Source organism: Camelus bactrianus, chromosome 25 (assembly GCF_048773025.1).
Source record: "Camelus bactrianus isolate YW-2024 breed Bactrian camel chromosome 25, ASM4877302v1, whole genome shotgun sequence".
In the NCBI taxonomy this organism is placed as follows: Eukaryota; Metazoa; Chordata; class Mammalia; order Artiodactyla; family Camelidae; genus Camelus; species Camelus bactrianus.
In genome coordinates this window covers 11,415,242-11,440,115 of record NC_133563.1, presented here as the reverse complement: position 1 = coordinate 11,440,115, position 24,874 = coordinate 11,415,242, and the positions used below count along the sequence as shown (strand labels likewise).

The window sequence follows — 24,874 nt, the reverse complement described above, 5'->3', positions numbered from 1 at the left end:
CCAAAAATTTTTACCTTCTCTAAATGAGGGCCAGCGAAGAAGCCAGCTAGAATCTGAATGCTGTGGCTGCGCAGTAGAGAGACCCGACTTAACTTGATCCACTACTCTTTATGTCATTAACATTGCAGTTTGAGCCCCTTCTCGTAGGTTTTCCTGTGTGCATCATGGGTAAGAACATGCGCACAAGAGATGAGCGTGCCTGAGTACAAGGAACAGGAGTCTTCAATCAATCAATCAATCAGTCAATCACTAAAACGCCCCCTAAGCCAAGGTATAAGGCAGAAAAAACAAACAGGTGGCGTCATTTTTCCTTTCTTCGGTTGGCCCACCCCCAATTCTCGGGTGTGTACTCTATTTTACTAGCTTTTTACTTTAGAAATAAAATCTTCTGTTTATATCACACTTTCAGTCTCTTGTTAAAAATCCATTTTTGGGGGGGGTGACAAAAAAACAAGGTATCTTTTCCCTCCTCTCAGTAACAGTCTTAGCTCTAAATATGTTAACATTCAAAACAGAAAAGGAAACTGAATAGCTTTTACAATTACTTGAATGTATATGTGGATTTGATTGTTATGAATTTATAAGACTATTAAGCTACAAGGCTTGGCCTTGCCCCCTCCAATAATTAACTATAGTAACATTATTACTAACGTAATAATATTAATAGCTACCACTTATCTAATGTCCTTTGCACTGATCTCTATGCAAAATACTTCACATATTTTCTCTCTAGCTCACACAATCCAATGAATTAAGTACTATTATCTCTATTTTACAGATGAGAAAACTGAGTTTTATAGTGATCTTCTACAAATAAAATTCCTGTAATTTCTAAAATGGATCCTTCAAACTGTTCCATGGCCTGGGTGATGAGTAGTGCCGGGGGCCCATGCCTAACATTCCAACTTCATCTCCTTCTCCCTTTGCTCTCAAACTTTATGTTGGAGAAATACACACCTACACGTAGTTCCATGAAATAGCTATATACTCTTAGTTTTCTGTGCCTTTACATCTATTCTTCTTTCTCATGAACATCCTTCTGCCACACCACCACTTGACAAGCCACTGTATTTCTTCTAAGTCTCTGCTTGAATAAGAGTAACTCTGTGAAGACTTGCCTGATCTCCTGTCCCACAAGCTTTGATGTGCTTTCCGTCATGTCAACTGTAAATGCAGTAAAACCTTGCAATAACATATTGTATAATAATGTGAAATTAGATATGATATGATTGCCAATTTGCTCCCATCTCCTGGCTACCACCTGTTGGCAAACAGGAGTGGGTTGAAATTCTTATGTTCTGGGAGGGGTATGCAGTGGGGATGGCAAGACTCTCAAGCCCCTTTTGAGGAGCAGGGAGATGTAAGGCAGGTCTCCTAATCTTCTGCCATGGGCTGGAAAAACCAGCAGGGAGATACTGGGACTCTGACACTCTACTGAACGTCTCAATCAGCCACAGGATTCATTATCAACTTCAGTTTTAGTACTTTCACTACAGTAGACAACTGCCACCAGGTGACACAAAACTGCAACTGGAATCTGGGCAGTGGGGCTCTTACAGCGAAGCTATGAGATGCACAGGCTAACCTAGATCATTTAATGAACCTAACAATACAGCAACATTACATTTGACATCATGAACTTTTGGTTGCCACTTACTGTGTTTTCTCAGGGCTTATTATCTATTATATAAATTATAATTGTTCTCTTCTCATGGAACTTGGAGAGTTCATCTTGTCAGTGTACTTCAGCAGCCTAGTACCTGACACTTGGCACTAAATAGATCTAAAGAAAGAATTCACTGAACAAATGAATTCAATAAATTCATTATATGAATGAATGCTCCTAGTAATGTAGGCATAATTACATACCAATGTTTAAGCTGCATCTAGTAAGTTTCATAAATCATTTGGTGCTCAATGAATATTTGCTGATGATAAAGAAAACAAAACTTCCCAATAAATGTTTTAGAAATAGATAGATGTCAATTAATTAACAAATATTTATTTGTTTATCTACTATGTACAAGACTCTGGAGTCAGTTCTCTGCCAATTATAAAGAAATATAAGACATGGCATTTGTTCTAAAACCACTTATAGCCCAATTTGCTAAATGAAGCATAAAGACAACTCTAGGCAAAACGTGGTGGCAAGTAAATGCTAAAGATATCAAGTAATAATTTAAGATAATAAGTTAAGCAATGCTACTGACCTCTGTCCATCTACACACTTCACAACAGCCCTCCATCCCGTGTAGACCATGCGGTTACCCGATGCTGCACTCACTTTTGCTTCTCTGCTGATACTGAAAGCACTGCCCTATTTTGGAGCAGCTTCCTCCTTTCTTCCATCTGAGCTAATCCTTCTATCTTCCATTATATTTAGGTTACATCTTCCACAATGTGCAGATAGTCAGCAAATACTTCCACTGACTTGTTTTAAAATCTTATCCTTAAGTCTCAGTTCTGTCCCTACATAAAAACAAGCTAGTCTAGAATGTATCACTTTGCTGCTCAGTTGCTTTTTTAAGGCATAACTTAAGGAAAAAATTATATTCTGATCTAGTATGGAGTAATATTCAGGAATTGCTACATTGGATCACATTCTAGCCCACGTAGCCCCAGATTCTATAAACAACAAATACAGTTTTTTTCTCTTACAAATTGAAGACATTTAGCCCCTCTACATAAAACAGGTGAAACTACATTTACATTTAGTCTAACATATCAAAGAAATAAAAATTTTAATGAAACAGGGCACAGATGACTAAACAGAAAGATTATTTTTATATCTTAATTCCTCAAAGATTAGAAGATAAAATGACTTACTATTTGAGTATTTAAAATGTAGTATTTTGGGAACATTTTGAAAAGCCACTGCTCTTAGAAATGCCCTTGGAAATTGTTTGATACTCAAATACCCAACTCACCAGCACAGAGGAACTTCTAAACACCCTCCACAAAACTGGATAACACATTCTTGACCGTGTTTACATGATCCTGCTGATCAGATGGTAACTGGGGAGAATATAAATTTCGTGCAAGATCAGTCCTACGCCTAAAACTAGTACACCTGGGGGTTTCCCCAGGTACCACCAATGAGTTGTCATTTCACTAAACTCAGAAGACCCACCCTGTTTCACCTGTTTTAAATAGGGTGGCTAAATATCTCTTCAATTTATAACAGAGAATATTTATTGTTGCTTATAGAATCCTGGGCTAGATGGGCTAAGATGTGATCTGACGTAGCAATGTGTGAAAGTTACTGTAGACTGGATTCAGACACCCTTCCTCTTTTCCCAAGTCACCAACCTGTGAAGGAAAGGTCTGCATACGAGAGATATGGGCAGTCAGTAGCAGCTGGCTACAGCTGAGTTACAAAGCCAATCTTCATTCCTAGAAATTTTAAATTAGTAGAACATGACTTCTAGCTGTTGGCATTTCACATGTTAAGTTTTACCTTTAAAGCTACAGTTAGTATTTCTTTTTTATCCTGTTGATTTTAGCAAATAATTACCAGTGCTTACTTTGTGTCACTGTTATAAATGCTTTGTCAATTTTCCTTTACTTAATCCTCAAACTATCCAATGAAGAAATGCTTATTATCATCACAATTTTACAGATGAGAAAACCAGGCACTGAGAGGCGAAGTAATTTGTCCAAGGTCTACACACATACAAGATACCAAGTAGAAGAGCCAGGATTCACACCCACCTGACCAGTTCCAGAGCCTTCACTCTTAAATATAATGCTATATTCTACACATGTTATTCTTTCATTCATTTACTCATTCACCCATTCTTTTCAACATTTAGTGAGCACTTATATACACAGCTCTGGGCTGAACATTGGCGTTGGGCACTGAGTAAGATACTCAGATGTTTGTTGAATTAATGGTTTTACTTCAACTTTATTCTACTTTGTGAATCCTTAGGTCACTTCTGAGGTAATTATAATTTAAATTAAAACTAATACCACCTTAAGAGGTAATACTTTAGAATAACCAGAAGCAGACATATTTATGGAAAACAATTAACCTGAAATAAGTGACTGTTCTAGAGAGTTAACACAACTAAAATTTAATATATATGATATATTTTCCTACCTTTTACAAAAACCACTGAAATAATTTCACTTTTTTTGATGACTAGGATAATAATTATAAGTATCATTTATTATTCTGAGTTTCAGGTAATTTAGAACTTAGGGCTGAATGCACACTAGCTTCAGAGTGACCATGATGAAAACAGGCTTGAAAACTTGTACTTCCTCTTTGATTCCTTACCTCTGGAGGCCAGGACAGCTATACAAAATAGAGACCAAAGCAGCTTTATCAAAGGGTATTTCTTGCCTTTAAAAAAAATCATATTTTCACTAATGTCATCAGTGTGCTTTGGATTTTCAGTTCCATTCAAAATATCTTTCTCACACTGTTTTGAAAACAAGAGCTCCTAACGTTGTCTAACATGTATTGAAAGCTTACCCCAGGCTAGCCATTGTGTTAAGCAACCTCACATACATCTTATCTTATCTCACATTTATAGCAAACTTCACAGTAGGTAATTACCCCCATCTTGCTGATAAAGAAACTTGATTATTTGGGAGGTAGCTTGCTGAAACTCACAAGCTGATGAGCAGTTTTAATTTAAACCCAAGTTTACCGGGTTCCAGAGACCACTGGCTTGAGCACTGTGCTCTGTTTGCAGGTCTGACGTACCTGCCAAGGAAACTAATAGGTTCTTTCTCAAATCAGTTTGTACTCATCGCTCGATTTCACGGTCACTATTTGTTATCTAGCCACCAAAGAGTTTTGTTACCCTCAAGTGAGTTTGGAAATTATGTCTCACTGAAATTGCAAAAAAGTAGTAAGAACCAGTAAAACATTATTTTCCATTTATGCATTAGCTTACTTTTTTTGTTTGTTTGGTCAACCTTTTATTTTGCTTTTTGACAGTAACTTCTCAGCACCATACTTCCATCACTTTTCAATAAGTAAATAAAGTTAGAGTGGACTTGCTTTTTACCAACCGTAGAAAGCCATAAGGAAAAGAATGAAAAATTGACCAAAATTCCAATTTTTCCCTCCTAGAGAGGAAGGAGCCTCTGCGGTCCGGGGGATTAGGAGTATACAAAAGTTGTTCTTTATTAGGAAAATACTAGTGTTAACAGCACTAAAATAAATTTCACTGTAAATTTTACTAACCTACTTCCTAATTTGAAGCACAGGAATACCTATTTCAGCCAACACTAAACCTTGCTTTCTGAGGAGAAACGTTTTAATACAAAGAAGCTCAGCAAAGATGAGCCTATTACAGTTTCACTTCTCACAAAGCTGGAAGAGACCCTCAGGACCAATAGCTATTCATTTATTCATCAAATATTTTGGAGCTGTGAATGCTTTCCCCTCCCCGAAATAAAAGATTTATCTTGCATTTTTAGAGTTGTGAAAGGCTCAGAATTATAATATTCGTATGCCAAGATGAACATACATTTAAGAAAAGAGAGTCAATTCTTACTCATTTTCAAACTGGAGCTACGTGATTTACTGATATGTATCATGGTGGAAGTTGGCCATCATGTATTATAATAATATTTTTACTAGTTCTCTAAGATTGAGCCCTTGGACCTACATATTAAAATTGGTTAAAAAATACATGTTAACCATCATTTACAATTTTTTTTGTAATCCACCAGTGTTCTACGTTTGGCCATATCCTATTCTTACACGGAATGTATTTAAGAAATAACAGGAAGACCTACTTTGCATATTAAATCTGTTATTTAAAAAAAAATCATCTACTATTATGCCTCAGCCTACTGTCCGCCCTTCGTTCACATAATAAAAATTTAGTGTAAACAATATTTGTCATACTTGTCAATTCTTAGCACTATTTTGCAACTAGTGTAAAGTTTTATTCTTAGAAGATTTTATTTTTTAAATGGGAGAAATATTGCCTAAGTAGAATGATCTGGGGCATTCCATACTAAAATGAATGATACAGGTGACTTTTCTGTGACCCAGACTTTTCAGAATTATTGCTTATATTAAGTAGAATAAAAGCTTTTTAGAGTTGTTGAAACATCATAAGACCTCTTCATTTCCTATGATCCTACATAAAGCAAAATCAAGAAATACACAAATCAAATGAAAGACAGCATTATAAAATAAACATTATATGAAAGGTAATTAAATATATTTTTTCAGATGGCAAAAATCTAGGCTCTCCCATATTCAAATGCAATTTTTTTTTGCTTAAAAATGTCATTCCACTTCACTCTAATTTACTGAATATTTTTGTGAGGTTATAATCATACAAAAATAACATGAGAACAATGCAAAGACCCTAGCAAATTGAAAATTAAGACACCAATATATAGTGCCATTTGGTAAATCTATATTGTCTCCCTTATTTAGTCAGTAATACAAGAAACTTTCTTTAGATTCATGTTTCTTGGGATTCTGAAAGGAAAAGAGTAATTCGTTGATTGTCAAGTACTCTATTCAGAAAGTAGATAGGGTAACAGTAAATTTAAATGTCTGCAGGGAAAATACTTTAAAATAATCTGAAGGTGGTATAACTAATGCCTTATTTTTATTTCCATAGCTTTAAAAACTAAAGTTAAACATGAAGATAATATCTATTTTAGTAACAATTACATGGATTGTTTCTTGCTTCCTTTTAAACAGATTACACGTGTGAATCTAAACAGAAAGACGCAGATCCACTCTAATCTGCTTCAGACCAAATTCATGCCTTACTTTAAAAAATTTAAAAATTTTTTACTCTTCATCTGCTCAAAACTCCTAATCCTTTTAATTTCTCAATTTTTCTGTCAACAGTCATAGCTACCAAAAATATGAACACTGAGGTTTCCAACTCTTCCTTTCCCCTTGCTCCCTACATCAGGTCAAGAGGAAACCCTTGAGCATCAGTGGCTCCTTGTAAGATCACCCCTCAGTCACCACAGCCCTAAGGAACCTCTGTGTGCTCCTGGTTAGAAACCCCAGCTCCAGCAAACACAGCCTCATCTCCGTTATCAGGACTAATCTCACCATCTATTCCCTTCACTCTTGTTAATTTCAGACTCCACACAAAGCTCACAATTCTTAAACCTGCACTGACTTCCTGGAATTATATCTGCACCTGCTCTCCAGGCAGTGAGGCAGCGTTTCCGTCTCCTTCTATTCTAGCGCGCACTGTCATCCTGCTCTCCTCTCCTCATCTCACACCCAATATATTTTCTTCCTTGTCAGTCTCCTCCATCAGAATGCAAGCTCCATGACGGCAGTAAGTTTGTGAGTTCATTGTTGTACCCCAAGCACACAGAATAGGGCCTGGCACTTAACAAGCACTCAATACATGGTCGTTGAATAAATGAACAAAGTAACTCAATCAAAGCAAACCCTGTTGATTCATTCTTTGTAATACTCCTGGATTTTTCCTTCTCTTGTCCCCTCTTGCTATCTCTCCAGTCCATCACCTTATTAAAACCAAACTAAAGTAACTTACTTTTCAGATTAATTGGAATAGTAATATGCTGAATTAATGCATCATATGCTGGAATATGGCGCAACTGGGAATGTGCATTTGTGCTTTAAAACTTGACTGGTATCTCCCAAGACTCTCCCCTTTACACTTATTTCTTTATATGAGGAAAATGAAGAATCATTGATTATTTGTCTAACTTTGTAACATTCAGTATATGTAACTAAGAAATTTTCAATTATTGAATATATCTTTATAATAGTAGTTATAATACTGTGTTATAATTATTTAAATGTCCAGGTCCTCCACTAGCTTTGACCTGCCTAAGACTACCAGCCCAGTATTTTTTCCTAGAAAACTTGTTTAAAAAGTTGTAAATAAAAATCATTGTTTAATTTGATTACACACCGTGTTATAAAATGAACCAAAAGCGTGCATAACAATAGCCCTTAACTTTCTTAGTTAATGAGTTATTTATTTAATCTAAGACAATATTTCTCATTGAGAACAAATGATTATTTTTGGTTTCTCAATACAGAAAAGACTAATATATTGTCTTCAGCCTAGAAACACATCTCACAATTATCCAATGGAGGTAGAAAATACAGATGAAAAAGTTGCTAGGTATTTTTTCAAGAAATTATCAATAACTAACTAGAGGAATTAAATGGCTCATTCAAATGATAATATAAATATGCTTTATATTATTGGGTAAAAGCAAAAACTATTAAGCATTCATTTTTCAAACATAAATTAAGACCTAGCTCATATTCTTTGTGGTTTAGATTAAATTTTTAATGCTTACATTAAATGTTACTTAAATGTTAAAATTATGATGACAAATCTGAGTCGAACTGCTGAAAGAGACTTGGGCATCACCTGGTTTGTTCTCCACAGGAGTGAGAAAACTGAGAAATGAAAACACTTGCCCCAGGTCTCACAGAGTGCTTGCTCATCACCAGATGGAATTAGAACCTATTCAGTTGAATGCTGTTTCTACTATGACATGGAAATATGCTAGGAAAATTATTGAACATTAACTCTACTTATTACAATGTGCTCTACATTTGTCAAAAAATATATGAGCTCTACTATGTTTAAGTAGAAATAGAGTTCTGAAATAATTGTTTTATTAAACATGACAGAATATTAACCTCAATCAAAATTTCTATCCATAAATGCATTTGCTTTTGCTGTTCAAGTAACAGATAAGGGTGTGCCATTTTTGCTGGCTCTAGGACACTGCAGTTTTTCAGTCACCATCGGTTTTTTTTTTGAGCAAGACTGCAGCAATATGACAGGCAAGAATGGTTAAACTGCCCTTACTCAACACCAACCTAGGATACAGACACATGTTAAGTAGAAGCTGACTGCCGGAACAGACGTGCTTTATTTGTACCATAAATTTTGTTTCAGAGAGAACACCGAGAAATCAAATTTAGAAGTAAACAAAAATGGATAATATACCATAATTTTTAACTTAAAACTAATCTTTTAAAATTAACATTTAGACAACCTTACTCTAATGAATAAATGAATACTAGGACATTTTGAACTTACTTGGAAATTTTGCTGTTCAAACTTAAGGGCAAAGTATATTTTGCCAAGCATTTTTCTTTAACTGCCAAATATATATAGATTAAAATCTAGATTTAAAGCATGCCTAAAGCACTATAGGCACGTAAAAATTTTGGTTCTATACAATAATTTAAAAAAATGTTTTATGTACACTAACCATGAAACTTTAACCTAAGAATTTATGACTATCAACTGGAAATAGAGTGAATATACTTATCAAGTTTTTTCCTATGAAATTCTCATAAACTCCTTCTTATAAAGTTCTTCCTTTATAGTAATAAGTTATCTCTCCCACTACATAAAGAATTTTAAAATTAAAATTTTTTTATCTACCATAATAAACAGATAAAATAGAACTAAAAAAAGGAAAGTTCTCTATCATTGAGGTAACTCTCTTAGTCATTAGACGTATTTTTATTTTTTTCTCGTAACTTATTTCTTCTGCTGAAATCTTCAGTAGCCCATGCCAACAGAAGTTCATGGCATATTCTGTCCAGAACTGCTGTCCATTTCTATTGAAATTAAACAGCCTTTGTAATCATAATATAATTGTCCTAGTAAAAATCAACTCAATGACTTAAGAATTCCCTTAAATTATACAGTAAGATATGTAAGTGTATATACATATTGGGCAGCCTGAGGGCAACTAGAGATTTGATAAAGCTATGTAAATATCTCAGAATTCAGTATAAGAGATAAGACAAAGTTTCCCAAATACTTAAGATATTGAGTTTTGCTGATTAAAGCAGAAGACAATACTCCACAAAAACCAATCAATAGAAAATGCCAAGATTATTTCGCTCATAATTACATTCTCTGGAAATTCTCAAAGATAAATTTTCTTTCAAAAGAATATATTCCTACACAAATTTAAAGTCCCACTACCCTAAAGCTGTAAACCTGTTTGAGTGCATTAAATTATAAGATAACCATGAAATACAGAAAATATGCCAATATACACACTGTATGCTCATATATATCATTTATGTAACTTAAATATTATTATGAACAGTGTGATGAATTTTGGACAAAGCTGAATTAAACTTGTACAAATAAATTTCTGAGTTACTAGATCAAAAAAAATGAAGGCAAGGCTGTGAGCAGATTCCCAAAGCTTAGTCATTGATGTTACTCACTGCACACAGTATTATTCCAAACCCACACAATGTTTTATTATACTTAGAGTGATAATAAGAAAAGGTCTTTATTGTTTAAAAAATATATCGGTAAAGTGTATTACTACTACTATTTACACTTGTTAGACCAATAGAAAAAGGAGTTTTTTTTTAAAAAAGAATTCCTATCTATCTTTACAAATAATAATAATTACTATGTTGTGTTTAAAATATGTATTACAGTGTCTGTGATATATGAATACATATATATATACATATATATGTGTGTGTGTGTGTATATATATATATATATATATATATATATATATATATATACATAAACTGGTTTAAATATAACTTGGTTTACTTTTCAGATGATAATCACATCTAGAGATACTGGAATAGGATTCTCACGTCAAGGGCACAGAATTAATGTTTTTAAAAAGTTCCCCTAGTGATATGTTTGTGAACGTGGTTTGGGGACCACTGATATGGGGGAGTCCTACTTTCATTCAGAGTACCAAGTAACTTCTAAAGTATCTGCCAATAATGGTTTGTGGCTTTTCATGTATAAGAGTCTAGCTATGAAAGAGAAGCTCTACATTAAGATTTTGTGAGTCGTTAATAAGTAAAATTGCAGTCAAGAAGAGGGAATACGATGATTACAATACTTCATAGCAGTTAAAAGATTAGTGAGAAAAAGCACTCAATTTTATCTAATTACTTTGTATTTTAAAAACTTTATCTTTTAGAATTACCTTTCTAATCCCTTGTCTAAATTCAGCTGTTTCAAAGAAAAAACACCTGCAAAAAATTACTGAAATAGTTAGGCAGTCATTCATCCATTCATTCTTCCACAATATTTGTTGCAGGCCTACACTGCGTTGGGGACTGGGAACACAGCAGTGCCAGAACAGGTGAAGACTCTGCTTCCATGAAGCTAAACCTTCAATCCTCCCTAAGTATCACTGTTCCCTGAGAAAAGCGTGCCTAAATCACAGGATCCTTCCATTTTTGCAGTGATAACCACTTATACAGATTCATCCTAAATTCCAAATTCACTTCATTAGAGAAGCATCAGAATATTAAACAAGGAGAATCCTTATCTCAAAATGTAAATAATAAAACCTGTTCTGTCAATCTCTCAAGTTTACTGTTAAAATCTCATAATATATACATATGTATAATGTATGAATATATGTATATTAGCATATATAGTATATTTGTATGTATGTATGTTACACAAAATAAAATTTTAACCAATAAATCACTTCAAATATGATACTAACATTATCACTTACTAAAAATGATTACAATAAAGTGAAGACTTTGTATAACAGGACAAAGTAGCTCTATATTAACAAAAGAATATATAAATATTTCCCTTATAATATTCACTCATCACCATATTGATAGACCTTGATGAATATTTTATATATCCTTAAACATCAAAGAATTTTCTTGCTTCTCCTATATAGACGTAATTCTTTTAATGAAGAGGAGTATATTCCAATGAATGCTGAAATAGTAAAGTTTAATGATGTGTTAAGATACTAGATATGGGAGTCACGGACTACATAACCATTAAATAATAATGTAAAACCAACTCTGGGAGTCTAAAAAATTAGAAATAAGAAGTCATTAAGTGAAGAGTAAGATGGAACAATTCATGAAGGGGGAAATTGGGAAGTGGAGATTTCTACCAAGCATGTGCTAGATTAGAGTATGGCATAGACACACACATGCACACACACGCACACACACACACACACACACAAAGTACATACACATATGTATACATGACATAAGTGGAGCCCTACACCTGTAACCTCCTTTAATTTCTGCAACTAATGGTCCCAAGCAAATGTGTTATTTGAAGCGCAGAGAGGATAACTGATTCCCTAAATAATAGACAGTGAATTAAACTTTAAAGTATATGTATAAAGTCAGCAAAAATGATGAATGTTCATGATATTTGTTAAACTATATAAGCTATAATGTATTATGTAACAGTGTCATTACTTGAAAGCCAAATCTTATCTCATATTCCTTGGAGAATACTTTTCCCTCTTTGTTGGATTTGCTAATTCCTACCTGATTTTACAATTCTTTTCCTAGTCTCACCAGTCTGCTTCTTTAGGGACAGGATCAATCCCTATAGTAAGTTTTCTCAGCTCTAAGGAGTTCTTCTGGGCAACCTCAAATTTGGTAGCATAATTTATGTGTAAGTCAGCAACAGTAAAAGTATTTATTTCACGGAGATAATGGAAGCCAAAGTTAGAAATGGAAAATTAAAGTTTGTCAAATTTTGGAAGCATTACATTAAAAGAGTCCATCATAAAGTTTGGGGAACACCGGTTTAAACACAACTTTAATACAGACCTTCTCGGAGTGCTGATTATACTGTGAGAAGATAAGGGCAGCATATGTAGAACAAACTTATTGATCTTAAAACCATTTATTTTTAAGCATTAGCTCATGGTATCAATTTCTGAAAATACACTTGGAAAGACTCTACTTTCAGGGATCATTTCTATAGTTCGTTACTAGAGAAGTTTCTCTGAGTGTGTACAGCACCCTTTCTACATAAAAAAAAAATACACTTGGAAAACACTGATTTAAAAGACTTTTTATATTTCTAAGTATTCACACTTCACATTCTTACATTGCTGACTGATTTTCGCTGGAGACCCTTTCAGATTTATACAGTAGGAAGATTTTTTTAAAAAGACTAAGTAGGAGGACCTAGGAGACTCAAGTGTAAAATAATGTTTTAATTTTAATTACTTTTTAAATTTTTAAAAGCCTTATGCTCGGTTTGCATCAGAGCTAAGACAACTGTTTAACAAAGCTCTTCAAATATGTTCTTAAGCTATTAATTCAGAAGGACTCTTCAAATGGTTAGAGGCTTATAAGAAATTGTCGATTTTCCTCTGAGATTGTTTTCTTATCTTAGGTAATGCTGAGTCACCTGTCTCTTCTTGCCTCAGTTCATTTATTCTAAAAGCACTGTACAGGTGAGGTAGGAGGAACACTGGATTTTGTTGTCGAAAGGTATGTTTTCTATTGCTACCTTGACACTTAAATTATTTAATAATGGGCAATTTAGATAGTCTATAACTTCAATTTTCCACACACCTGCACTTCAAAGTTAGTAGAGAGCTTTAAATGAGATAATTAAGTGGTTTATTAAAATGTTTTACTAAAGGGAAGTATTATCAAATCACATATTAAAATCACTTTTTACAATTTTACTCTATTTTGTAATCATTTATTTACTTCTCTATCTCCTCTCTAGACTTCAAGCTCTTTGAGGGGAGGGATTTGGTCTTGTTATCCAGTATTTTAGCACAGGATGTGGCACAGAGAAGATGTTAAAAAATATTTGCTGAATAAACGAAGGCAATTTAAGGAACAAAATCCTTTTAATTCCAAGACCATTAAAGGTCAATCATTTCAAACTATGAAACAAATCTCATAAACATTTTCCAGAATCTCTACCATAATACTTTTTGAAATCATCTTACAATGAAATCTTTTTATATTTCAGATATTATTTTCTCTTGTACAAAATGTAAGAAGGATCTATCTTATTCTAATTGTCATCTGGCAAAGTGTTATAGAGAAGTTTCTATGACATATGCAGTTCTAAAAAGCTAAAAAAAAAGTGAGAATTTTATAAATTTATTTTCTGTCTCCTTTCTGTTTCTTTCTTTATCAGTCTCTATTGTACATCAAATGCTTATCATGTGTCAGGAATGATGTTAAGATCGATAAGGATATAATCTCACTTAATTTTGATGGCAACCCTCCAAGAAAATTGCTATTATTACCCCCAATATCCAGGTGAAGAAGGTGGTTTTTATTTGCCCAAGTTGATATCGTTAGAACCACGATTCAATCCTGCTCTTTCTGAATCCAGAGCTAAGTTTTAACCATCGTGCTATATTGTCTCTCATGTATATTTTCGGAGGACTTAGGTATTACTTATTATAATACTAAAAATAAATTTTGGATGATGATAAGTGATATCATGCTTACTGTGAGTCAGTGTAACATGGCATCAAGTTCTTATTCACAACTTTGCAAGCCGGCTGAATCCCCAACGTGCCAGACTGGAAGGCTAAGTCTCTGCACGTGACAGGTGCACCATGTAAGGTAGTAATTCATGGTCCATGATAGACAGAAATAGTAAATTAAAGTTGATTTATTCTTAGTGACCTGAAAATATGCAGTTGTCTTCAGATAACTTTAGTATTAAGTGCTACACATAACCTATTCAAAATATTTTGATAGAAAGTCTCAGAAGACTAATTTACAAAGTTTCTTATTTTTGCCATCCCCAAAGGATTATCATTTCTCTCATCTTTGCACCTTTCAACAGGATTTGAGAATTCATTTTACACTATTCTTTTGAGGCACATTAGATTGGTATGAGTTTGTCTAATCTTTAAATACTGTCTAATGAACACTTTTGTTATCTCTTCTTGTATGTTTTTCTCCCATTTTTGTTAGACTTCATACAGGATTTTTACCTATAAAATAATGATTATCATTCATCATATATCAAATGAATAAACCAACCAATCAAATCAGTAAACCAACCAACCAACTAAATCTTTCCTAAACGGAATACATGTGTGTCATAAAACAAATTCCTCTGAAGTAAATTTCACTGACTTCTGAAATAGGTTTCTTTTCATTGGGGGGAAAAAAGATCTCTTGGCCTATTTAAAGACTTTTGTCAAAGAAGATTGAGATGAGCACGCTGGGTACTGCACTGTGCCCGAGGCACTGTGTTACAAGCTCTCCACACCTCGAAACTCACTGCTTTCTTAGGATCTCTCTCATTCATACATTCACATACAAACTGTTACTGAGTGCTTACTTACTATGTGTGAAATACTGTAGATATTAGGAAGCAAAACAACAACAAAAAAATGATAGATATACTGTATCCTCAAAAGGCTAGCTAATGGTCAACCATGGTAGATTAAATGTATACATAATTAATGGTATCACAGGGGAGGAAAGTGAGGGACACAAAAAAAACTGTTACTGTAACAGAATATTAAATAAATTGTGAAGGAAGAGAAGAGATCTCTGGGTGAACTGGTATTTGAGTTGGGTATTAAAATATGGGCAGGTACTTTATGCACAAAGAGAAAGCAGGAAACCACATGTTAGACACGAGAATCGATGTGAGCAAACACACAAAGGAACAAAAGCAAGAGCCCGTAAGGAGAAGGGTCAGTAAGTGTGAAAGGCTGGCGTCAAGGCTAAAAATTAAAGCCTTGAATTGTGTCATTAAGGTTCTAAAATCTCAGGCCAGGTGTTTGTGGATTTTCTTTTTTTGACTTTTACTTCCTTTTCTATATGGAGAATCAGAATTTGAAAATGAAGCTATACTATATAATACCACACTGTACTGATATACTGGCATCTAACACAGCAATACTCATGCATGGAAATTCTTTGACTTCAAACTTGATCTTATTTTTATTATTTCTATAAAAATCAAACTTCTATAGGTTAAGTTTGTTCATTCTGAAGGGTACTTGTTCTATTAGGAGCCACAGGTCAGAATATTGCATTTAGTTTAGAATAAGTGGTAGGCTAACTGTCCTTTTTGACTTGTAAAAATAAATATTGAATATGATGGAAGCTACTGCAGCAGTTTTTTCTACTGCTATTATTTTGTATGGTAGAAGTCATTACAATTTAATTATTTCTTACTTTCACACTAAATTTATATTACTCTCTAACATACAGCCAGTAAGGAAAATGTTAGAAATAAATGTAAAAAAGAGCATAAAAATAAACTGTACCCATTTTAGATAAGTCTATAGAAACATTATTTACGTATAGATTAATCAATACTGGTGATGCCAGAAAACAAAAATTTAATATATAAATAAACACTAGTGGACATTTTAAAGGGATATAATCCTCAATTGCTATTCTAACCACAATTAAATTAAGTCATCATTAAAAATGAATCTGGGTAGGAAACTCTGAGTAAGATTTTCTGTGTAATAACAGGATAGAATAACCAGTCTCCACAGAAAAACAAATTAACAGAAATTGCTAATAATGATTACATTACAAAGTCAATTAAACTGTATGTCTCTTAAAATTTGTGTAAGATGTGAGAGTAAACTTTAATTAACGCTGACTCCCATTTCATATCAAAGAAAAGAGATGTAGTAATAAAGTGTAAGTATATGACAACCATGCTGAAAATGTGGCGACACCAGAAGCAAAGCGAAAGCCAGGTGGCGCTGTTACAAAGCTCCATGCTTCCTACTCATTCGTAACCCTTTTTACTACTGTCTTAACTAAAACCTAGTTGAGTTAAGACACTGCTTCCCTTGAAGTCCTTTCCAGTAACAAAACCTTTTTTTATAGGTTGTCATATTTCTAATTACTGGCTCTTTAAAATATATATATATATTTCTCTTCTACTTTTTAAAAAAGTTTAAATTATTTTTGCAGTTCATGACTTCTGGCTATGCCAATATATAACAATCCTTTTTTAAACTTTCTCCCTATCGTCTGATGACCTCATGGCCACTGGCTCATTCACGAAGCCTTTAGGAACTGGCTTAGTCTTTTCAATTCCCCAATTCTCATAATTCTATGAAACATAAGTGTTCATCAAGAAGACCCAACCAAATGCCTCATAATTTCAAAACTCATTTATCTCCAGTTACCTCCGTATTTATTCTTCATCCACTTTTCTCCTTACTCCGATGCTTGTCTTAGAATTTGTCAACTAATGAAAATAGCCCCACTACAAAATCTTAAGTATGATATACTCTAACTAAAAAATCTCTTACCCTCCCAGTACCCTAAACTTGTTTTTTTAAGACATGATTAGTTTTCCAACTCTTGGATTTTCTCTGTATTCTTCTAGTCTATCAGTTACCGTTTGAACATTTCCTCCTTCTTGTCTTAACACTGACAGTTACACAAGCATCCTCAATTGCTTTCCACTGCTATTTTCCCAACAACCCCATCAAAACTCCCACTCCTCCACAAATGCTACAATCTGACTTCCGTTTCTATGCTTGGATGGGCTCAGTGCTGCTAGAAAAGATCGCACTACTCTCTCATGTAGGTGTCTCTTGAAATGGCTGGTCTCCTATCATCAGTCAGATCTGCAGAACTATTTATCAACTTTTTAATTTGTCTTTGGTCAGCGACTTTTCCATATTCTCTTCAGTGATTATTCCAAATCTTCAAATCAAATCTGAAATTCAGCTTCCAAACCTTTATATTCTTATTTCTATGTGACTGAGAACATTAGGGCCATCAGGCAGTCACAACCAACTTCCCAACTCCCTGTCTAATAACTGATCTATTTTATTACCTGTCTCTCTTCTGGTTTGAGCCAATCCATCCACCTGTGCTTCTGACCCAAACCCCTCCTCCATGTCCAGCTTCTTATTCTAGTAGCTGTGCCTTTTCAGTACTTCTATCTTCAAACGCTCTTTCTCTGCAGACCATATACATGATCAAATCTCAAATGTCTCACTTTCATTGATCCAATATGGAGACCGTGAAGTCACAGCACACTCAAATTTACCACACAGGGAAAATAATACAATGGAGACTGAACATTTAACCCAGTAGTTTTCCTAAATTTTTATGAGAATAGCTTATTTCTATAACACACACACACACAGATCACAGTTTTAGGCCAACAATTATATTTATGTGAAAAAGATAAATGTGGGGAAATTTATCTTTTTCACATAAAAGGGAAATGAAAATCATCACCTCTTCTTGAGGATAAGATCTGTGTTTTATTCATCTTCAGCACCCTGGTGATGTTAAAAATGCATGCAAGAGTTTTAAAAAAGAGAAAGAACATTTTAGAGAAAGATGGCGCTTAAGGAGTATTGGAATAGAAAAAAAATGCTTGACAAACTTAACCCTAAACAGACTATCATCTGCATTTTATCACTACTATACTCATAACACTTACTGAAGGAGCAACATAGAATATAGATTTCTTTGGTTCTGCAGAGACCTTTTGAGCATTTTATAAGATATAATTCATACAGTATAAAGTTCATCTTTTAAAAGTATACAATTTATAAATGAACTACTTCAGAGAAACTGACCACTCATTTTTTATGCTATTAGCACAACGAGCTCAGATTTATTGGCTATTATTTTTAAAAGATAGGATTTTCCTACTAAACTAATCTCCATAAGAGATAATAGCTTAAATTATGGAAGTAGAAATAGGGTTAGGGAGGAATGGACATATTTCAGAGGTAATTAAGCCTCAGAATCAATAAGATTTGGAGATTAGAGGGAGGGAATTGTGCTCAGTGCAGAGGGACTAGTAGAGTCAAGACCATGTTCCTGATTTGGGCACGTATGAGGATGCTGGTACCACTCACTGAGAAAGAGAGCACAAAAGGAGAAGGAGGTTATTAAATTTGGTTGACTGTTCTATAAGGGGCATGATGAACTTAATTTTTACATGCTGAGCTTGGTACGTCCCCAGGACAGACAAGAAGATGGCCAGAACAGGATTAGATAGATCTGGCAGATGATTAAGGATGTGATCTGGGCTGGAAATACAGAACTGGAAGTCATCAATCTACAGGTGTATTGGAAGCCATGGGAGAAAGTACTATCAAGATAGAACATGAAGAGAAAAGAGGGCCTAGGATGGGATTCTGGAAAATATCAACATGGGAGGGGCGGATAGAAAACTCACAGAGAAGACATAGGTGGCAAGAGAGATGGATAGAGAACTAAAGGAGTGTACAATAACAAGAGCTGAGATAAAAAAAGCATTTCAAGAAGAGAATGTAATGGGGTTGAATTCTAAAGGTTGGCATGATAAAATATGAAAACTGTTAAGATTTAGCAGTGTATATAATTTGAGGCAGTTTTTAAAGAAAAGTTACATAACACAATTGTAATAAAATGGGAGTAAAGACGCAAAGCCTCATTAAGGAGACAAAAGGAAAAATGTCGATTATTATATATAATATAATGATTTTTAATACAATGTAGTTCAAGAAAATGAATGGAACTATCACGTCTTTGGCTATGAACTTGAATTTCCTGATAGACTTGATAAGGAGAACACATAATGGGCTACACTGTTTTGTTTTCAGTGAAGCAGACACATCAATTCTTAAAAAGAGCTACTCATAAAATTTTAAAAGAAAGTTTTACACAGACTATTCTAAAATGGATAAGTGATATTGGAGACAATATCCCCAAAAATGCTTTTTAGAGCTAATGCAAAGTAGTTCTCTTTGGCTGTTTCTTTTAAGAAGTTTCCATGAGCATTTCTATTTAACACTGTAGTGATCATTTTGGCCAGACAAGAAAAAGAAATATAAGGCATTCAGATTGGGAAGGAGGAAGTAAAACTACCTTTATTCACATGTCACAGATGATGTCATCTCTTATACAGAATATCCTAAGGAATCAACTAAAAACTTATAGAGCTAATAAATGAATATAGGAAGGTTGTAGGTTTCAAGACCAATACATAAAAGTAAATTAATGAAATGAATAGAACAATTCCATCTACAATAGCATCAAAAAATACAAAGAATAAATTTAATAAAAGAAGCACAAAATGTGTACAATGAAATCCATGAAGCACCACTGAAAGAACGGTAAGCTTTAAAAAGGGAACATCTTGTGCTCATGGATTGGAAGATAATATTTTCTAAAATGGCATTACTCCCAAATTGATCTAATTAAACATAATACCGATCAAAATCCCAGCTGCCTTTTTCCTCCCAAATTGACAAGCTGATTTTAGAATTCACTAGGAACATAAGCAACCCAAAAGAGAACAAAGATAGTATCATAACCACTTGGTGCAGGGGGAGGGGGTGTTTGTTTTAAAAATGCAAATTCCTGGGCCCTCACAGTATCAAAATTCTAAGAGTGATATTCAAGTGTTTTTAAAAAGTTCCCTTTTTATGCAAAACCATAAAACAAAAGAGACGTTACTTGAGCTTGTAAGATTTTCAGTGGTATTAACCAGAAGATAGCTTCAAGGAGAAAGGGGAGACATGAGCCATCAGTAATACAGCAGTAGGAACAGCATAATGCCCTGGGGATGGGTCAGCACTGAGACATACTTCCAAAAAACAAAACAAAAGAAACTCAGTGGTCAGTAAAACATTACAAATGGTCATCTAAATTTTGGAAACATCTGCCAAATGACAGAAACATGTTGAGCTGTTTGTCCTACTGGTGGTTAGTCACAGTCCCGATTATTTCTTTGAGTTCATGATAATAAAGACAAATCTTCCACGTAACAGAAAGATGCTTACTTTCCTGTTTGCCTGTGTACTACATTCATCTAAACTATGAAAAAGAGTGTAAACCATCCATTCCTCTATGTGACAAGCAAAAACACCCCAGCCAAAGTGGGTAGGGACACGTGACAGAGTCAGAACGAGAATCCAGTTATTTTAGGTTCCGAATCCTTAATTATTTGCACGGGATATACCGCTTCCCTTTTAAAGATCTATATAACACAGGTGTAAATATGCGGTACACATCAAGTTTTATTATACAGCCAGGAAAAAGTGTTATCACATTTTAACTATGATCTGTAACTCTGATTCCTGTGTTAGCAGTAATAAATATTTGATTAACAATTATTCTTCTTGCCCTTCTACAGACTATAAGAACTTTTTGCTACTAATTTAGATGACTTAAGTCTTTTAAAAACAGCTATTCATTAATACTTGAAGTGATGCCATCTCTTTCCTTTAAAAAATTTCCCTATCTCAAAAACATTTCTTTTAAAAAGAGAAAATATAATTCCATACCATTTATAGGCATGTCTGAGAACTAAAAATTTATAGATAACTAGTTTCCTGAATTTTTTTTTCTTTTGTCTTATATGCCCAGAACAGAAGCTCGGGGAACGGATGAGTAATTTGAGCACAAAGCTACCACTGTTGTTGACTTTGACAATGCTATACTTTTCAATATTTGTTTTTCTATCTTCCGCTGCAGATTTACTTAAGATCGCATCTTGTGTACCAAATTCATTCATCAAATATATCCTTATGAATTTGCTTAGACAGCTTGACGACATTTTTTGGATATGGAGCTATTCTTAAACACCCATCCACATAAGGCTAAGAAACTGCTTCACCCTCAGGATCAGAGGTTTAGACATGCTTAATTTCATTTCTATCCCCAGTTCATAGTACATTGACTGAGAAATTTTTAAAATAAATACTGGCTGAATGAATAATTGTTCCTTACCTCTAAACACTTTTTTTCTGAGCCAGCTTACTACATATCTCTGGTATATAATCAGCAAACATAGATATAAAATTTAAAGCATATCCATATTCACAGAGTGAGAAAAAAATATTTCAAATGGTAATTGTGATTTTGGATTTTCTAGAAATTATTATCAAATAATCATTAATGGTATAGGAGCATTTAACCAAGCTAATATACATGTGTGTAAATATAAATAGCTAAATATGAATGTATTATTTATTAATCAACTTTGAAAATATTATATTTGAATATTTAATGCACTTTTTTTGAATTTACTTTTTGCTATTCATTTCCCACTTGTACACTGAGAAGACTTACTTTAATAGGCTTACTATAATACAAACAATAAAATTCTGCATCAGGCAATGAGAGCTAATTATTGTAACAAAAATAGCAACTAAAATGGCTTTAGTTCATTGTAGTAGTCACTTTGTTAATTTTAAGTATACTAGCATTGCTATAAACACTCAAATTCTGAAGTCAGAAATTTCTTTCCTTTACAAAATTTGGATTACAAGTAAACATCAGTGGTGTATTTATAGAATAAGATTATTTCCAATACTATTGTACAAGCATATAATTTGTTCTCAGCATTTAAACAATCTGTGATTGTGTTCATCAACTACCAAAACAAAATGTTATTGGCAGCACTTAGACATACTTTCCCTCAGAATAAAGATAGTTCATTTTATTTTGAGAAATGAAAGTAAATTCAAGATCCTATCTTGAAATAATTAATTAGCAACACAAACATTTTCTCACAAATAATTGTAGTTGATATTTTTTGCCATCTTATGGAACGTATTTCCCTAGAGTCATTAGCCTGGCCCCCTGGGGTTTACAGTTCTGGAGGTATTATATAGTTACTGAAAGCAGAGCACAGCGCCCTGATGACTCATTGCTAGAAGTGAATCATCTTTCCCTTTTCTGTGTAGAATAATGTGCTGTTTTCAAGAAGAAAATGGTAAAGAAAGTAATATTAAAAATCAAGAACTTAAGGTTATAATCATCTCCAAACTTCTCCTCTCCACGCTAGGTATGCTAACGTAGGCTTTTGGCTCCAGGCAAACACCAAGGGGCTCCTGTGTTCTCTACACAGTTTATAAAAAAGAAAACACATTAGAAGCTCCCATTTTGCTCTGCTTTTGGAAAAAAGGAAGCTCTATGTCTCTTTCCAAAGAAACCTTAGAAAGCTTTCTCTGTGAATTAATGATGAAATGACCTTATGTCAATAAATCAGAAAAATGGCCTTCATTAATAAACCAATATAATTATCAAGATAAACAACAAACAGACTTGAAATTACTAGTTTAGACTGAAATCACCAAATATATCTAAGTTAATATTCACTTTTGGATTTCATGTCTGTTACATAGAAACCTTCATAGATCACAGATATAAATATACCAATCTGAGACAAAAAGGGAAGTGTCATAGAATTAAACCACTGAACTGTATACCCAAGGGGTAAACATTTATCCCAATTACTTTCTCACTGATTTTGAGTAAAGCACACATAATGATTGGATTTAGGTATAATAAAGCAGTATTTGGCTTATAATAGGATGTATTTACTATATACCAAGTTCATTCTAACACAAAATCAAATTCTAGATTGACTACTAGAAAACCAAATTCCTCCTACATGTACACAATTGGCAATTCTCAGTCTCAAATAAATGCAAATAGAGAAATCTCATCTCCTCAGACAGAAAGGTGAAATCTACTGCGTACCTGTGCTGACTTGACTTTCAGTACAGCACTGTAACGATGGCTTCATACTTACTTCGTGCATTGTGTTATGAAAATGAAAACTTAGTTGGTTCCATGCCTTGCTGCTTATGTTTTTTTCCCTTTCTCCCCTGTTTAAAGTTCCTTCTTTGGCAGTTTCTGTAGCTAAATGAATCTCCAGAGGGGCCTAACTCAGCATGTTTGTGTTCTAATAAGCTGTGGGGCATCTATCTTTTCTTTTCAGAGAGCACTGTTTCTCCTTCACAGTCCTCCTTACAAAACTGCACTAGAATCCACCAGAAAACCACAACGAGGCAAGGGACTTGCCCTTTTTCTTTATTCAGAGACTGAATAAAGCCTGTTTTTTTTTGCTATCTATTTTGCCACTCATTTTAAAGTTCATTTCCAGTATATAATATTTCTCAGAAAGCAGGCTAAATTTTTTCAGCCCCTTCCAAAATCTCATTTTAAAGGTTTTGAGTCTACAAATGGGGAAAATGTATAGTAATTCATGCTAAAAGAACTGAAGGGAAATTTATCTTTGATTTACCTAGTCAAAAAGAACTTGAAAACCCAATAAATCAGACTTCAGAACTAGTCTATACAAACTGAAGACTGTTTAACAAATCAACCTGATAATAATTTGCCAACATATGAATTAGTTGTGTTAGAAGCTAAATAGATAAAACACAAGAAAATAAACCAAATGTAAATGGCAAAATAGTTTTTAGGAGTAGGAAAAAGGACAATGTTACTAATGGGAAATGTCTACAAAAATAAGCAAATTTTACCTGTCGTCATCTTGTGAGAATTGCTTTTGCAAATCCTCTTTATTCCACTGTTCTTTTTCTTTCCCTTGCTTAGGTATATCTTGTGTTTTTCCCTCGTCTTCTGATTCTCTGTTTTTCTCCTTATTACATGTTTTTGTGATCTCTTTCCCTTTCTCGTTCTCATTAATTCTTTCTTCCTTTACCTCTTCCTCCTCATGAACTATCTCTTCATGCTTATCCCCTTCTTTCCCTCCCTCTTCTATTCCCTTTGGCCTTTTGAAAGCAATACAAATTGAAGGCATGCAAATAAACACAAAAAAAGAAAGAGTTAAAAAAAAAAAAAGCACACAAAATTAATTAGAAAAGTAATGAAAACTACTAAAGCATAAATAAAAATTGTATCTTTTAAGCACTGAAAACTTTTTCCCACTGTATACCAGAGAAGCACTGTGTAAGCAACACTTAATCATAATTGCTTTTAAGTCATATTTTCCTGTTACAAAGTTGCATGAAAAAGGTTGTGGGCCCTCCCTTACAGATTTTTTTTGATCCAATAGGAATAAAAAAAAATTTAGTTCAGATACCCATAAAAATCTATAGGTCAGGTGATAATGAAATTAATACTAACATACATTTATAAATTTTCTTGAGAAAATGTTTACTTTTCCCAGGCATTTATAGAAGTTTCAGGAGGATGGGACAGTATCCCACTAAAAAAATAATGTTCTTATGTTTTCTGAATCACTGAAATTATTCAACTAGGGGAAAAAAACCCTCTAAAGTATGATTTTTCATATTCCTTAGAACATTAGAAATATAAGTTTTCATTATCCAACACTTTAATTTCAGTAAAGATATAATAATAGAAAATACTTTTTAAATAACACACACACAAAAA

At 33.6% G+C, this 24,874-nt stretch overlaps 1 protein-coding gene and 1 pseudogene across 12 annotated transcripts in view; one reads left to right on the top strand and one right to left on the bottom strand.

Moving 5' to 3' along the window:
* The window catches only part of RIMS2 (regulating synaptic membrane exocytosis 2), a 509,607-nt gene that overhangs the window by 94,694 nt on the left and 390,039 nt on the right, over window positions 1–24,874 (bottom strand). Inside the window, exon 1 of one of the 12 annotated variants that reach the window (XM_045517250.2) lies at window positions 23,998–24,127. The exons of the other annotated variants lie outside the window; for them this stretch is intronic. The gene's annotated coding sequence lies outside the window, so the exon portion shown is untranslated. Of the gene's footprint in view, window positions 1–23,997; window positions 24,128–24,874 lie in introns of those variants that run through there. 12 annotated transcript variants of the gene reach the window in all.
* On the top strand, window positions 12,686–12,758 carry LOC123617091 (small nucleolar RNA U3; annotated as a pseudogene).